Consider the following 17,174-nt stretch of genomic DNA (forward strand, 5'->3'; position numbering starts at 1 on the left):
AAATATAAGTTTTTTTTTATAAAGACAAGCTTTCACAAACCTTAAAACCATTACAAATGTTTCCATGATTAAATACAAAAACCACCTCTTCCCTCCCCTTCCCAATTAAAACAGTTCATTAATAATTCCTTCCTGGGTTGAAAAATAAACATTGTACCACAGGGCTGGTTTATACACAGTTTGTGTACTGATTTTAACTAAATTGGCTTAAGAAACTGATTTAGTTAAGTAGGTGTAGCCCTTTTGCCTTAAATAAAATTAAACTAAATCATCATAAGGCATTTTTTGAACTATCACCGTTTTTGAGATAAAGGTACCTCTCTTTTGTTGCCTCTATCCACCACCTTTTTCAGGGAAGAGTCCCTCGATTCTCTTCTTCTAGGCTGGGGATTTAGGGTGCAACTTCCTCCCACACTTCAGTGTGATCTAACAGACACAGTCACTGCGTCTGACTTAGTTCAGCATCTGCAGTCTGTTCTGTCAGTGACAATGACAGGGCTAACCAGTGACCAGACAGCCTTTATTAAGCAAGTATTATTTGTTCAGAATAAAAGCATTACAGAGGAAACATTTATTTAAAATTATATAGAACTTACATGCAGTCCTTAGTTTACCAGGTAGTCATTCATTTTCCACATGGAGATCCTGATAGGCACAAAGGACCTTTCTACAGGGTCTATGTCTCTTGGTCAGTTTCATGTCAGTTCTTGAGTGAGTGTGAGCTCCCTTCCTATGTCAGGCTGATCACTTTTATTCAGTTTTCAGTTCTTTGGGCTTCAGATTTCTTGAATCAGGTTAAATAAATACATGCAATTTCCTCCAGGAGCTAAGACTCCTTCAGACTTGCTGCCTGCTTAGGGATTCACACTGATAATCCCTCCAGCCCCCGCTCTCAGTGATTTTAGTTCCTTCTGGAAACACCTGTAAGTCCCTCATGGACCCAGAATACAAGCCCTAGCCTATAACGATACATACAACATTTATAAAATTGATACAATAGCCTTTGAATATTCCATATTGCAATATAATCTGTTGTATAAACCAATTTAAAAGTGTCCACACAAAGGGGGTTGTTCCAATTAAGTGAATTGGTTCTAAACCACTTTAGTTAAATCAGTGCAAAACACTGTGTATAGACTAATCCAGCGTTTCCCAAACTTTTTCAGACACGGAACACTTTTTAGCCTATTATGGAACACTTACAATATTATTTTGTAGTCATTTGGTTTTCAAATAAAAAATTGTGTTATTTATGCTCAAATATATTTTATTTAATAAAACAAAGCAAAAATACAAATTTAAAATAACTTGAACTAACAATTTTTAACTGGAAAGCGTGTATAAAGTAGCACAAAACTCAAGTGCAAGAATCAAAATTAAAAAGTGTTCTACTTAAAAAAAACCTGTGTTTATATATACACAAACACCAAACAAATTAGATTTTTACTAGGAAAATCTATTTTTATAAACAGAAATACAAATTTGGATTTAATGGGATTGGTGTTTCTGCGTTTTTCTATCACAAATTCGCTTAATTTTAGGAATAATGCTGGAAAGTTGAATCCTCATGTCAGGCGCAGCATCAAGTCTATTCCTATATTTGGTTTTTGTTGTAGTATAATACGAAAATCCCGTCTCACACAAATAAGTTGTAGCAAAAGGAAGCAGCACTCAAACTGCACATTTAGCCACATTAGGATACTCTTCTATTCGGCTCCTCCAAAAATTATTCAACGGAAGATCCTTAAACTTTTGTTTCAAATCAGAGTCAGAAATTAAGTCATTTAGGCTTTCATAATTGTGCGCAGTAAAGCCGACTGGTTTGGCTGTAATTACAAACTGATTTTGAACCCAAGCATTATCATCAGTAGTTGTAGGAAAATATTCTAATAAAGAGGCCTGCAAGTCATGTAAGTGCTGTAAAATGGTGCTGGAAACTTCTTCATGGACTGTAGAATTTATTTCAGTCAGAAATTCATGTACTGTAGGGAAGCAGTCGAAGTTATTCTGTTCTACAGAAGATGCCCAGAATTGCAGTTTCTTTTTTAACGACAAAATTTTATCCATTGTAGTAAAAATAGTCACATTCTTTCCTTGCAGCGACAGATTAATTTCATTTAATTTTGCAAAAATATCTGCAAGATACGCAAGTCTCATTAGCCACGAGGAATTTGTCAGACAGTCATTAAATTTTCATCCTGAATTATCTGAAGTGAAGAATACCAGTAGTTCACTACGAAGCTCAAAAAGCCTCACAAGCACTTTTCCTCTGGATAGCCACCTCACTTCCATATGTAAAAGAAGCGCTTTGTGCTGACTACCTATTTCCTTGCACAAGATTTTAAATAACCTGGATTGAAGTGGTCAAGATTTGACAAAATTGATAATTTGTACTGCTTCATCGAGCACAATTTTCAGATATGCTGGTACACCTCTACCTCGATATAACGCTGTCCTCGGGAGCCAAAAAATCTTACTGCATTATAGGTGAAACCATGTTATATCGAACTTGCTTTGATCCACCGGAGTGCGCAGCCCCGCCGCCCCCCCCACCCCGCCAGAGCACTGCTTTACCGCGTTATATCCAAATTCGTGTTATATCAGGTCACGTTATATCGGGGTAGAGGTGTATTGTTTTTAACTGCACGTGCTTGTCTGCGTAGAACACAATGGCTCTCAGTGCTTTCTGATGCCACACTTATGATTCGCGTTACAGCTCCCGTCATCTTCCCAATCATTGCCCGAGCACCATCAGTACATACATCAATACATTTTCCCCAACTAATTTCATGCTTTCTGATAAAATTGTTGATGCAGTTGAATATTTCTTCTTCAGTTGTGTTGCTTTGCAGAGATTCACATAAGAGCAGGTCCTCTTCAATAATATTATTAAATCTATATCGGACAAATACTAGTAGCACAGCAAGTCCTGAAACATCAGTGGACTCATCTAGCTGCAATGAATACTCATGGCAAATTTTCAGTCGGCAAACTAGCTCTTTTTCTATGTCATCGGCAAGATCTTTAATACGGCGTGCAACAGTATTATTTGACAACTGTACAGCATCAATTTTTTTACCAGACTGCTCGCTCAACATGCACGTTACAGTATCTTTCGCGCAAGGCTTGATAAGCGTTTCTCCAATAGTGTGAGCTTCTCTGGCAAGCGCTATACAGTAACTTACTCGATAAGATGCCTCTGTTGCACTTTTGTTGTCTGTTTTAGCAATTTTAATCATCGAAAGTTTACAATTTCCAAGTGAGTCACGCTGCCTCTTGAAAAAACTTATATCTTTGTCTTTGTATTCAGCATGCTTGGTTTCCAAATGCCTTTGAAGTTTAGCAGGAGCCAATGAACTGTTTGCTAGTATTTTGTTGCACACGACGCACTGCGCATCAGGAACATCTTTATTTCCAACACATGTAAAACCAAAAGACAAATAACTTTCATCATACTTTCGTTTCAGTCTTTTAACACCTGCTTCTTCTTGTTTTTTGATATACTTCGGTGGAAATTCTTTCACCTTGGATAACTCACTAGTACTAACAGATTTTTCGGCAACAAAAGACTGTAATTGTTCATCCTCACTTTGAAGTGTCACAATATTTTGCTCGTTTATTTCGGCCACAGTTGGAGTACCAAAAGAACTTGCTTTTTGTTTCAAAGTTCCTTCTTTTAGCCACAAATCCATGGTGATTAGGTTTAGTAAGAATATTTAGAAATACTGATTTTTGTCAAATTTTGTTTGTCACAAATATTTATATTGTTTTGAGCGAAGCTAGTTTAGTTGTGCTTATCGCACACACAGTAAAGACCCACAGGTTTGAACGTGTTGAGTGAATATGTTATATTCACCATGGCGTAAAGAGAATGGTGTGTGCATACCGCTGCAGTTCGCGCAGCCTCAAGCAGAAGGGGTTCGACATCACTAACTGAAATGTGCCCGAAAGGGGTAGACGTCAACATGCTTGCATGCCATGTTCTCTTTACGCCATGATATTCAATACAAGTTGTAAACTATGCTTCAAATATGCCAAATTTAAAATTTTAAAGACGCTTTTTTTTTTAATTACGATTCTTTCACGGAACACCTATTCACATCGTGTGGAACACAGTTTGGGAAACACTGGACTAATCCTAAAGACTTATCTACACTGGACAGTTTTACCAGTATAGTTATAGTTATGAGTGGCTGTTTTTTTTTATTTTGTTTAAACCCCTTCTTAAATGACATAACTGAAAAGAGGAACTCCTATATTGGAATAAGAATGTGTACATGAACTATGGCTACATTTACCCTATGAGTTAAGGATGATTCCCAGCATGCATACACATACTTGCACTAGCTTGATGTGAGCTAGTGTGAATAAAAATAGCAGCGTCACCAAGGTGACGTATGTTCCGATAGGGTTCGGGTGGGTGTGTAATGGGGGCATCTATCCTGTGCCACTGCTGCCTGGTCTACAGAGGCTACACTAAAAGAACAGGAGTACTTGTGGCACCTTAGAGACTAACAAATTTGTTAGTCTCTAAGGTGCCACAAGTACTCCTGTTCTTTTTGCGGATACAGACTAACACGGCTGCTACTCAGAGGCTACACTACTATTCATACCCGTGCTAGCTTTCATTGAGTTAGTGCGAATGTGTGTACACGAGCTGGATACAAATCAGAACTCCTTGTAATGGGAGAATATGGCACTTTCTATAATTAAAATTTAATTATTTGTTCAGTGCCTTATTGTCTAATTCAGTGGGCTGTAGCCCACGAAAGCTTATGCTCAAATAAATTTGTTAGTCTCAAAGGTGCCACAAGTACTCCTGTTCTTTTTGTCTCATTCAGTATCACTCAGTGAGAAAATATGTTCCGCTTTAGGCCTATCACTAATTTTGCCCTTTGTTTCTCTTCCATATTCTCCTTTCTCTTTAAGTTTACCTTTGTTCTTTTATCTGTGTTTCCTTCTTTGCAGCAATTACATGTGTGCTTTGCTTCTATCACATTTTTTGTTTCATTTGCTAAAATGATCAGCAAAAGGCTACTTAGTGTTGACAAGGAAGTGCCATTACTGGGGGTTAGAGATGACACTATGTTAAAATAATAAGGATCAGGGAAGTTCACACAGCCTCTGAGCCACTATTTCACGCTGTCTACATTGTCAAGCAGACATCAGTGAAGTCACACATGGACTCCCATTTGTAAGCTTATCAATGCAACCATGACAGAGATTTGGAAACTTGAGTTACCTAATAAAAGCTGAGGTGCTGCATCATGTGCATGCAGCCTCCAGGCCATAAAACGGCATCTTTGATACCCCTGCGTGTGTGTATGGCTGTAGCTTTAATGCCACATCCCTGTGGGGGGCAGCACAGGGCCACACTATGCACCCACGATCACAAGCCTGCTCTGCATTGGCCCTTTCACTCTGTCCCCCGCTCTCGCCCCTTTTTCGGCTTCTCCCATTTATCCTCTCTCCGCCTGACCCATCCCCCCTGCGCCCCAACTAGCCTTTCTCCCCCGCGGCTTCCATCCCCCCGCTTTGCTCTCGGGGCACGGTTGAGAGCAAAGTAAGGGCACCGACTTCAGCTGCGGTTCCTGCGCATGCTCACATCTCTGGGGCACGCTCCGGCTCCCAGTGACGTGCGTCAACAGCGGCAGGGCTGGTCGCGAAGCCGGTGGGGGAGGGGGTGAAGGCCGCGCGCGCTCGCGCCCCGTTTCCTAGCCCAGCGCCTGTGATTGGTGCAGGCCCCGGACCTGGCGGCCCCGAATGCAAGGCCCCGGCGGCGGCGGAGTCCTGCGGCCCGCCCGACCCTCAGCCGGATCCGACCCCGCGGCACGGCGCAGGGACCCGCACAGGTGAGCGGAGGTGCTAGAGCTGGGCCGGCGGGGGCTGGGAACAATGGAGGCGGCTAGGCCTCAGTGCAGGCCGCGCCCGGGGCCTGCGCGCTTCGCTACCGCCGCCGGGCTTGACCGCCGCCTCCCTGCTCTAGGCGTGTGGGCTCCGCCCGCCGGCGGCTGTTCCTCAGCTGGGCCGGCGCAGGACCCGGATCCCGCGGCCGAGCGGCCTCTCGGGCGGCCATAAAATGGCGGAAAACAAGATGTCGGCGGCCGGGGCGGGAGAGGCTTCGCTCGCGCGCGCCCCGGGCTGGGCTCTGTCTGCCCGCCCATCCTCCCCGCACCCTGGACTGGGGGCTGAGTGGCGACGGCTCCGGTGCCGCAGCTGCCTGGGCTCTGAGCCTCTCGGCGCCGCAGGGGAGGAGTGGGCCTGACGGCCCGGGAGTGTGGGGCTCTGCACGGGCCTGGGGAGCGCTGCCCCGTCCCCTGCGGCGCAAGGGGGAGTGTGGCTGTGGAGGTGCGGTGCCTGCCGAGCTGCAGCACTGACTCATCACGAGCTCCTTTGTCTTCACGGCTTTGCTCTCGCACCCCTCCCCCCACAGGCACACGGCAGGGGGCGCTGGCGCCCTGGTACAGCCCCGCGGATAGTGAGTCCCGCGCCTGCACGCTCGGGAGCTGGGGCTGCAGTTCCCGTTCTGAATTTCTGCTGTTTGCTCCTAGCGTGCCGGGATCCAGGGCCGAGAGCTGCGCACAGGTCCCCTTTGCGCTGTCCATCTATTATTGCGGCAGTGTGTGCGCCAGCCCTCTGCGCGCGCACTCCCGTCTGTGGCTGCAGTGCACTCGCAGTTCGTCTCATGTGCTGCCGCTATTCAGCGCGCACACTGCGGTCTGGGATGCACATGTATGCACCATTGCTAGTACCCATCATGCACCCCTGCCAGTGCTCTGACCACACACTGATGACTTGTCTTTGTGGTGTTCATGAGCAGGCCCTGTCAGTAGTTAGCGCACACACCTCTGTCTTTCTGGTGCCTAGGCACATGCCCTGACAGTGTTTAGCATGCACACTCCTTTCTGTTATTTTCATGTGTGCATTTATATGTCCTTCTGGTACTCTCACATTCAATCCCATCTGTAATTGTGGATTGTCTCATGAACATGCCTGTCTCCTTTTGTGCATATGCATACAGCCTTCTTGTTTACACTGTGCTCTGTCATGGTCTGAAGTTTTATTATTTCTTTAGTTGTCATATGTATTTAAAATATTCAGGAACTATATGTAGACCTAAAAATTAATTTTTAGTACTTCTTGCCTAGGTGGGCAATTTTTTTATTTGGATGGGCAATACAATTTTTTTTTAATTTTGTTATGATAAATGAAGGTGAGGGAAATAGATTTCATACCTAACTGGTAAATTTTCCTGACTATTTTGCAGGCTGATATTACATATAAGACTGTGTTCCAATATACATACTAATTTTTATACTGCACCCTACATTGCTGGGTAGGGTTTATGTTAAGCTATGCATTGTTTGGGGGAGGAATAGATCAGTGGTTTGAGCATTGGCCTGTTAAACCCAGGGTTGTGAGTTAAATCTCTGAGGGGGCCATTTAGGGATCTGGGGCAAAAATCTGTTTGGGGATTGGTCCTGCTTTGAGCAAGGGGTACGGACTAGATGACCTCCTGAGGTCCCTTCTAACCTTGATATTCTATGATTCTATTTTCTAGTTTAAACTTTCCTTTGCAGGCTTTTTGTCTAGACAAGTTAGTTCTTGTTACATTTACATTTTTTTAATGTTGCCATGTTGCAGATGTCTACAATACACACAAGGAAAAAAGAGAATGCGTTTGGAATGTGTTAGAGCAGTGGTTCTTAAACTTTTGTATTGGTGACCCCTTTCACACAGCAAGCTTATCAGTGCAAATCCCCCCCATATTAAAAATAAAAACACATTTTTTATATTTAATATTATTATAAATGCTGGAGGTAAAGTGGGGTTTGAGGGTAGAGGCTGACAGCTCGCAACCCCCCACGTAATAACCTTGCAACCCCCTGAGGGGTCACAACTAAAGCTGTGCTTCTGAAACCGAAGTCGTGGAAGTCACGGTTCCATGATCTCTGTGACTTTCGCAGCTGCAGTGTTTGGTGTGGCTGATCCCAGAGCAGTAGCCCCAGGGCCAGCTGGTCGGGTGCCCCACGGTCAGCGGCACTGGATGCAGCTGGAGCTGTCCCGGGGGCAGCCACACCAGCCGCTGCTTGGGCAGCTGGCCAAGGGGAGTACCCACGCAGATGTCCCAGAGCCAGCCGCTGCTTGGGCAGCTGGCCCCGGGGAGCACCCAAGCGGTGGTCCCGGGGAGCACCCGAGCAACTGTCCCCAAGGCTTTGGAGCAGGGGTGGCAGGGGGCAGTCAGCCCCCGTGGCCAGTGCAGGGGCTAGCTCTCAGCCCCCGGACCCTCATAGCAGTGGTGTCCTGGGGCCCCCCAGAGCGACAGGGTCCAGGGCCTCAGGAGCTGCTAAGTTTTAGTCAGGGGTGTGTGTATGTATGTGTGTGTGTGTGTGTGTGTGTATGTGTGTATATATATATGTATATGTATATGTATATGTATATAGCAGGGACAGGTTACAGGCCATGAATTTTTGTTTATTGCCCGTGACCTGGAGCCTGGCCTTTAGCACACAGCTGAGCTGGCCTGCAGCTGTGTGCTAATTGGGCCACATGCGGCCCACGGGTTGAGAACCACTGGTTTACACTGAAGTGCTACAGCAGTTCAGCTGCACCACTTTAACATTTTTGGTATAGACCAGGGTTAGGCAACCTATGGCATGTGTGCTGAAGGCGGCACACGAGCTGATTTTCAGTGGCACTCACACTGCCCGGGTCCTGGCCACCGGTCCAGGGGGCTCAGCATTTTAATTTAATTTTAAATGAAGCTTCTTAAACATTTAAAAAACATTATTTACTTTACATACAACAATACATCTCTACCCCGATATAATGCTAATTTGGATATAACGCGGTAAACCAGCGCTCCGGGGGGGCGGGGGGGGGGGGCTGTGCACTCCGGCGGATCAAAGCAAGTTCGATATAACACGGTTTCACCTATAACACGGTAAGATTTTTTTGGCTCCTAAGGACAGCGTTCTATTGGGGTAGAGGTGTAGTTTAGTTATATATTATAGACTTATAGAAAGAGACCTTCTAAAAATGTTAAAATGTATTACTGGCACACGAAACCTTAAATTATAGTGAATAAATGAAGATTCGGCACACCACTTCTGAAAGGTTGCCGGCCCCTGGTGTAGACTGTCTGCTTTGGAAATTGCTCCAGTTTCAACAGTTGATGGCCAGCCTCCAGTGTAGTTGTGCCAATGAAAGCCCCAAGAGAAGATAAGGAAAACTAATTTGCACCAGCTTAAGCTCTTTCACAGTGCACATTGGTGCAAATCACCGCCACATTGTTGGCTGGACACAAACTGGCAAAATACCAACGTACTTAAGGCCTGAGTGTCATCAGTTCTCTTTGACTATAGCGGAAATTGAGGAAGCTCAGCATTCTGTTTCGTTGGAATCTAAATCTTACTCTTCCTAATCTTTCTCAACTGTTAACAGGATTGGAAATTAGTCTGTCTAGCCTGGACTTTCTTCTGATTTGTCTTAATTTTATTAGTTAACTTAGTTCTAGGCAGTATTTGTACTGGGGAAGTTTCTGTGTGTGTGTGTGTGTGTGTGTGTGTGTGTGTGTTTGTTTTTAAGCACCTTCCCTAGAATCTAGTTAGCTGTTATTTAAGGTAATTGGTGATTTTTTCATCCAAAACTTTTCAGGAGGTGGATGGAAAAGTATGGTCAGGTAATTGCCAGGATATTATATTAATTGTCATTGCCATTCCATTGGCAAATACCAATTGCCATTTATAGTCTAGAATTAAATCTGATTTAGTTATAGCAAGTTATACTGTAGCATCTGTCACAAAAATAGTTTGTATGACTTTAGCTTACTTTGAGAATAATTTTTTTCAGTCAAAAATTGGAAGATTCCATAGCTGTTTTTTTATTTAGAGAATAACTAAAGGCCCTAATCCTGCAGTTACAACATTCAGAATTACCACTGAAGTCAGGAGAAGTTGTAGTGTGAATTGATTGCAGGATTGGATGCTTAAATATTTTTATTTTTCCATTAAGACTCTGTGACTTATTATTTTTGATAGTATTGTCGGTGGTGTTAGGAATCTGGGTTGGGGAGTTGTGGGGGCCAGGCCTCCTTACTAATTTTAGGGGCTGCCTTAGTTGTGTTTAATTATAGGGCATCAGGGTGCTGTGTCTGGCCCCCTTGTTTCTCACCTGGGTGTTGCTGAAGAAGCACCCTGACACTTGAAATCCAGGATAGAACTACAGTGCCGCACTTCAGAAAACTATGCTTTGGCAACAGTGCTCTGTCATTTTCTAGCAAGGCCACTGACTGGCTGCAAGGCAGTGCTGCCAATCGTGGGAGGCTGGGGACATTGAATCCTCCCCCACACACACCCAAGGCTTTTGCACTTGCTCAGAGTTCAGTGGGAAGGAATGTGTGGCTGGACCACTTTTAAACTGAATCAGTACAGCTGCTTCCAGAGTGGTCTGAAGCATCACTCCAGTTGCAGTGCCACTGAAATTTGACCCATCTGCTCCTCTGAACAGATGGAGGGGCGGCCTGGCCAAGTTTTTGTCAGTGGTGTTGAGATTGAGCACATGGGGTCACAGTACCACTCAAATTTGGCCCAGCTGCCCCTCCTGCTAGATGAAGGGGTGGCCAGGCCAAATGGTATTGCAGCCTGGCGCACAGGAGTCTGTTTCTGTATGGTGGACTGCAGGTGAGTCTGCCAAGAGCTCAATTTCTGGTGGCACTGGCTCATGCAGTGTGTGGGTAAGAGAGAGGGCAAATCTGCTGCCTGTGGGATGGAGGGGATTCCAAAATGGGGTCAGTGAGTATGTTCCCTATGAGAAGGTCCCTTTTCACTGAGGTGGTCATTTGGGGAAGCTATGGAAATTCTCCACCATGAGCTCTCCTGAGGCCGGGGATGGGTATTGATGGGAAGTATGTTGAGCCCCTTGAATATCCCCCCTCATCTCTGGTCTTGGAAGGGGGGATGTATGGGGAGACCCCTGGAATATTCCCCCTCACTTCTGGTCAGGGAAGTGGCGGGAGACTTCTAGAAATACCTTCCTTCCTTTTCCTTTCTAGGCAGTGGAGTGTGTAGGAGGGATCCTCTGCAATACATGCATTCGCAAATACGCACACCTTTTTCTAGGCTGGGGGAAGGTGTGTGATGTGAATACAAAAATAAATAAAAGCAAATAGGCAAGTGTTATACCCCCTTCCCCAAAACACAAAACAGCCCAAAAGGTATAGCTGGGAAGGAGCATCAGTTCCAATGTTAATATTGGCACACAACTTTTTGCTATTTTGTCAATATTGGCACTGAACTTTACTATTTGTAAATATAAAAAACAAAAACACATTAATTGAAAGTGGAGTTAAACAAGCTGGGGACAAGTGTCCATGCTCATTCCCTTGGCTGTATCCCTCTCCCTGAGCCTTCATCTGTGTCTCTGTCTGTTTAGATGGGAAGCTCTTCAGTCAGGGACCTTGTTTTTCCTACATAAAGAAAATTTAGCAAGCTTTGGGCATGATAAAAATATCCCTCTTTGACGTAAGGAGAGACTCACCCCTTTTCTGAATATATTTGGGGGAAAGCCTTTAATCCTGGGGGAGTTGACTGTTGCTTTTGGGAGGATATGGGTAGGTTGTAACTTGAGGATAGCTTTTTTATTTATTTTATTTATTTATTTTGGTAGCTTCTGCTGAGATTGCAGATGTTTTATGTTCCACAATTTAAATAAAAAATGATGGCATCCACTCTAATGAGCAAGAAATCCAGGGTAGGATCGTAGGAAATTCTCAAAGGCCATTATCCTTTGCTACAGGAACTTGAGCCTTTCTTCTAAAAATAGTTCCCATCTTTCATTAAGGGCACTCCTAAAATTTCCTAATGATTCAAGCACTGATTGTGGGCCTATCAAAATATTATTTCTATTATACACCTAACGTTCCCAATCAGGATTGGCACCCTGTGGTGCTAGAAGTTGTACAAACAGAATACAAGAATGTCTGTGTGTCTGAGACTTTATAATCTAAATTTAAGACTACATGCAACAAGTTGAGTTGAACAAATGGTAGGAGTGATAAGGGAGAGAAAGGATATGGGTGACATTGTTCAGGTGATATGATTATCTTCAATTGGCCTCTGCACATTCCCACGTGTGGGATTGGTGCCTCCTGGGGTTGAGCTGCAGAACCTTCTGGTAAACACCCTCTATGGGGCCACTTAATCCTCCCTCGCTCTTCACCAGTATGGGCCTCAGTCACCCCTCAGTTCCTTCTTAACCGCTGAAGGTGCAGTAAACTCGGATTGCATGTGGTGTCCTCAAGACTTTTTGACAGATTCTTTTTCTTTGGCCCTTTCATACTATTTTTGGTTTGGTTAGTTTGCCAGTTAGTACAGATTTCTGTATTTAAAAGAACAGAAAATACATGGTACCATCTGTCACAGGTATCTGGACCTGCTTTGAGCAGCAGAGCTGTCTTATCAGTTGAAGGGGAGTCTCCTCACATCTGGTCAAATAAGTCTGGCAAATGTAAGTCCAGAATTGACTTTGGAGATCTGCTAGCCTACGTTACTCAGTGCCCAGATTGGGCTGCATGTAGTTCCCCAGTTTTAACTGGCTTATTGAGCTCAGTGCCAAGGGTCTACCACAGTAGACACAGGAGTGCTGCCCCTGGATCTTTCTGGGTTTACTTAATCTGACACCAAGGTCCCTGGATTCTTCCATGTTAACCCAATTTAGTGCTGAGGTCCTGGCATTGTTGACACAGGACTGAGTCCCTGGATCCCTCCAAGTCAACCTAACCTGGTGCCAAGGTTCCAGCACAGTCAACTCTAATGAACCAGAAGCGGCTTAATGCCCACTCTAAATTGCATTTACAGTCCCCTGATCTATCAAAGTCAATTTTCTTTGATCTGGTACTGTGGTCTCTAGTGAACTGCTTGATGAAGAGGTTCAGTGCCCACTATACCATTAGTGTTTCCACAATAGTTTGAGTCATGTGAGTCCAATACCCAGGTGTCTACACCATTGACTAGTGAATCACTTGCTTGAAGTATTCCAGTACCAATCTAAGTGATTAATCTGGTTTAATCTGTATCAACAAAGTCTGGTGCTGAGCATCCAGCACAATTAACTCTGAGCCATTTGCTTGAAATGGTTCAGTGCAAAGAATAAGCAGCCCAAAGGTCCAATATCCTTGATGAACCATCAATTTAGGTGGTTCTGTACCTAACACAAGTGGCAATAAGATGTTTGGATCAATGTAAGTCAACATAGGGGGTGATGAAATACATCCTAGAATACTTAAGGAACTGGATGAAGAAATCTCTGAGCCATTAGCAATTATGTTTGAGAACTTATGGAGGATAAAGGAGATCCTAGAGGACTGCAAAAGGGCAAATATAGTACCTGCCTATAAAAAGAGGAAGAAGGACGACCCAGGGAATTATAGACCAGTCAGCTTAACTTTGGTACCCGGAAAGATAATGGAGCAAGTAAATCCATCAATTTGTAAACACATAGAAGATAATAAGGTGATAAGTGTCAGTCAGCATGGATTTATCAAGAACAAATTATGTCAAACCAACCTAATATCCTTCTTTGGCAGGGTCACAAGCCTTGTGAATGGAGGAAGCTGTAGATGTGATGTAACTCAAATTTTAGTAAGGCTTTTGATACTCTCACATGACCACCTCATAAACAAACTAGAGAAAAATAGCCTAAATTAATCTACTGTGAGGTGGGTGCAAAACTGGTTGGAAAAGCTGCTCTGGAAAACTCAGAGAGTAGTTATTAATGGTTCACAATCAAACTGGAAGGACATATCAAGTGTCCTGCAGGGATATGTCCTGGATCCAATTCTGTTTAATATCTTCATAAATAATTTGGATAATGCCATAGAGAGTACACTTATAAAGTTTTCAGATGATACCAAGCTGGGAGGGGGTTGCGTTTTGGAGGACAGGATTAGAATTCAAAATGATCTTGACAAACTGGGTAAATAATCTAAAATAAATATGATGAAATTCAGTAAGGACAGGCAAAGTACTACACTTAAGAAGGAAGAATCAGTTGCACAAATATAAAATGGGAAATGACTGCCTGGAAACAGAGGTGGTGCTAGTCCATTAAGTGTCCTAAACAAGAATATTCCCGCCCCCCTCACTCCCAAACACAACACATAAAAAGCGAATAGGGGACCCCCTTGAGCTGCTTTGAGCCCTAAGCAATTGCTTAGTTTGCTTATGCCTAGCATGGGTTCTGCCTGGGACGGAGTACTGCAGAAAAAGATCTGGGGTTTATAGTGGTTCACAAACCTAAATATGGGTCAGCAGAGTAATACTGTTGCAAATAAAGCAAACATCATTCTGGGATATATTGGCAGGAGTATTGTAAACAAAACACAAGAAATAATTATTCTGTGCTACTTAGCACTGATAAGGCCTCAATTGGAGTTCTGTGTCCAGTTCTGGCCACCACACTTTGGGAAAAATATGGACAAATTGGAGAAAGTCCAGAGAAGAGCAACAAAAATGATTAAAGGTCTAGAAAACATGATACATGAGAAAAAATTGGAAAAACTGGGTTTGTTTAGTCTGGAGAAGAGAAGACTGAAGGGGGACATGATGATAATCTTCAAATATGTAAAAGGTTGTTATAAAGAGGAAGATGGTAAATTGTTCTCCTTAAACACTGAAGACAGGACAAGAAGTAATGGGCTTAAATTGCAGCAAGGGTGATTTAGGTTGGACTTTAGGAAAAACTTCCTAACTGTAATGGTAGTTAAGAACTGGGACAAATTACCTAGGGAGGTTGTGGAATCGCCGTTATTGGAGGTTTTTAAGAACAGGTTAGACAAACACCAGTTAGGGATGGTCTAGATAATACTTAGTCCTGATTCAGTGCAGGGGACTGGACTAGACGACCTGTTGAGGCCCTTTCCAGTCCTATATTTCTGTTACAGTTTGATGCCAAAGATCCAGCGCTGTTAACTTAGAGTAAGCTACTTGTCAAACTATTTGACATTGGTTTTTATATTACCTCTTTTTATAGGACAAACTCTAGACCTGTTGCATACATTTTAAAGTAAAAAAAAAAAATAGAATCCTGATCAAGTTCCTTAATAGCATAACTGGATGATAACTATCCACTCTGTTTGTGGCCTCCATAAGACTAATTACAAAGATACTACTCTTTCTTGACACTTCTTACACCACTTATGTCTCCGCTCATACAAGATGCAGAATGGCAAAGTAACAAGTGCCCATCAGAGAATTTCCATCTCATTTTCTTACTATCGTAATATTTCCAAAAGTGGACTGTAATGTTCACCTTGTTTTCCAGACTTTCCAAGGTCTGTGGATTCTGTGGGAAATGAAATCTCCCCATCAGGGCTCTAGGGGTGAGAACCATTTGTGTAGCCTGAAAAACTTTAATCAGGGCCAAAGACTTATGTGCCAGAGAAAGTGTCCAAGCAGGTTCGAGGTTTTGTACAACAGCACAAATGTCTTTCTTAGGTCTTAGTCTGGCCTTATGTGTTAAGCAAGGAAGAAAGTCCCAACTAGGACTGTTTATTAGAGAACACTCCTTATGTCCAGTGTGATCCTGAAGCAAAACAGGACCCAGTGTCATTGGCAGACTGCCCTATCTTGAACTGGAATGGGGAATTCCTGTGTGTTCCCTTATTTTGTTGGCGCAGGAGATCTCTCTCTGAAGGGCAGTTGGAATGGAGTCAAGATGTTGACGATAGCTGTAACCAGGTCTTTGCAATTTTATCTTCAAACTACTTCGGTCTCATGCTAGCATCGCTTTCCAGTTTACTAACAAACTTCTTTCTTTAATGTTGCTATCTGTTACAACTTGAACATTAAAAACTGCATTTTGAATTTCACCAGGCTGAATGGGTTGTGATTTCAGCTTCAACCCTCACAAGCTCTGTCAGCAGTCTTCATTTGCCTTACGATAACCTAGTTTATGGATGGGTTGCTCCATGTGCCCATAGCTTGATGGCTGCACTCAAATAAACTGCATTTTTTCTTAGCAATACACTTGGTTGTGCTGTGAATATATTCACAGTGTGAATATATTCGTTTAGCTGCCCTGGGGCTTTCCTCGGGTGCATGTATCTCTTTTCCTTTGGGGTCAAGTCTTGTATCGCAAAACTCTTGGGACCTCTGGTCTGCTATTTGCAGAGTATCATCTGTTAATAGGGCATTCATCTTAACCATAGATATCTTAGTGAGATACAGGCCAAATAACTAATTCTCTATATAAACGGTAGCCCATATGGGAAATGTGATTTGGTCAGTGTCATACTCCCCATTTTCAATCTCAAGTCATCTCTGTTTCCATTTTATCAGGCCTTTATTATGTTTGTGTTTCCCCAAGTCTCTCCTACATCCTTGTTATGACTCATCTGGTCTTCAGTCATTTGGAACTATCAAAAACTAATCCAAATGTAGCATCCCTGTCTCTTTCATGGAATTTGTAAAGCTGTTGCTTGAAGCAAAAAAATTGTCCTTGGGGGAGTGAAATTGCACTTCCTTCTAAGTCTCTCTTAACTTTCCATTTAGAACTCCTCCTTGCTTTTGTAGTTTTTACAGTCCTTGTTCATCTAGAACTCCTCAGCCAACTTTCCTAACAGTTGTACTGCTCTAGTCTCTCACAAGTAGTAATGTACTTGGGGCCACTAGAAGAAAAAAAGAGAAATTACTTACTAGTATCTGTTCTTCAAGTGTGTTGCTGCTACATATTCACACTCCTCACCCATCTTCTGAACCTCTTTGGAGTCTCCGATCAAGAATTCTGAAATTAGGGAAAAACTGAAGGGCGGTTTGAGCCCCTGCCCCTTTTATACTATTAAAATCCTCTGCAAGGGAAGGCGAGAAGGAGGGTTGAGTGGCCTCAACAGGCACTGTTCTCCAGAAGATTTAGCAGCTCAACACCAGAAGGGGCCAGAATATGCAGGTCAACGCTCACAAAGAACAAGGCTGTGTCTAGACTGCCACTTTCAGCGCTAAAACTTTAGTCGTTCATGGGTGTGAAAAAACACCCCCCCTAAGCGACCAAAGTTTTAGTACTGAAAAGCGCCAGTATAGACAGCACTTTGTCGGCAATAAAGCTACCACCCTCATTCGGGGTGGTTATTTTTTGTCGCCAGGAGAACCCCCCCCCCCACCCCCCCCCCCGTGATAAAA

General features: G+C 43.5%; 1 protein-coding gene and 1 pseudogene across 2 annotated transcripts in view; one reads left to right on the forward strand and one right to left on the reverse strand.

Annotated features, from left to right (window-relative positions):
- Positions 1-1,488: 1,488 nt before the first annotated feature.
- Positions 1,489-3,692, reverse strand: LOC112103388 (annotated as a pseudogene).
- Positions 3,693-5,687: 1,995 nt separating this feature from the next.
- ZNF711 (zinc finger protein 711) overlaps positions 5,688-17,174 on the forward strand; it is a 36,566-nt gene continuing 25,079 nt past the window's right edge. For both annotated transcript variants that reach the window (XM_024195119.2, XM_024195120.2), the window contains exon 1: positions 5,688-5,852. The gene's annotated coding sequence lies outside the window, so the exon portion shown is untranslated. The remainder of the gene's footprint in view (positions 5,853-17,174) is intronic.

The sequence above is a fragment of the Terrapene carolina genome, unplaced genomic scaffold (assembly GCF_002925995.2).
Source record: "Terrapene carolina triunguis isolate 2854851 unplaced genomic scaffold, T_m_triunguis-2.0 Scaffold131, whole genome shotgun sequence".
In the NCBI taxonomy this organism is placed as follows: domain Eukaryota; kingdom Metazoa; phylum Chordata; order Testudines; family Emydidae; genus Terrapene; species Terrapene triunguis.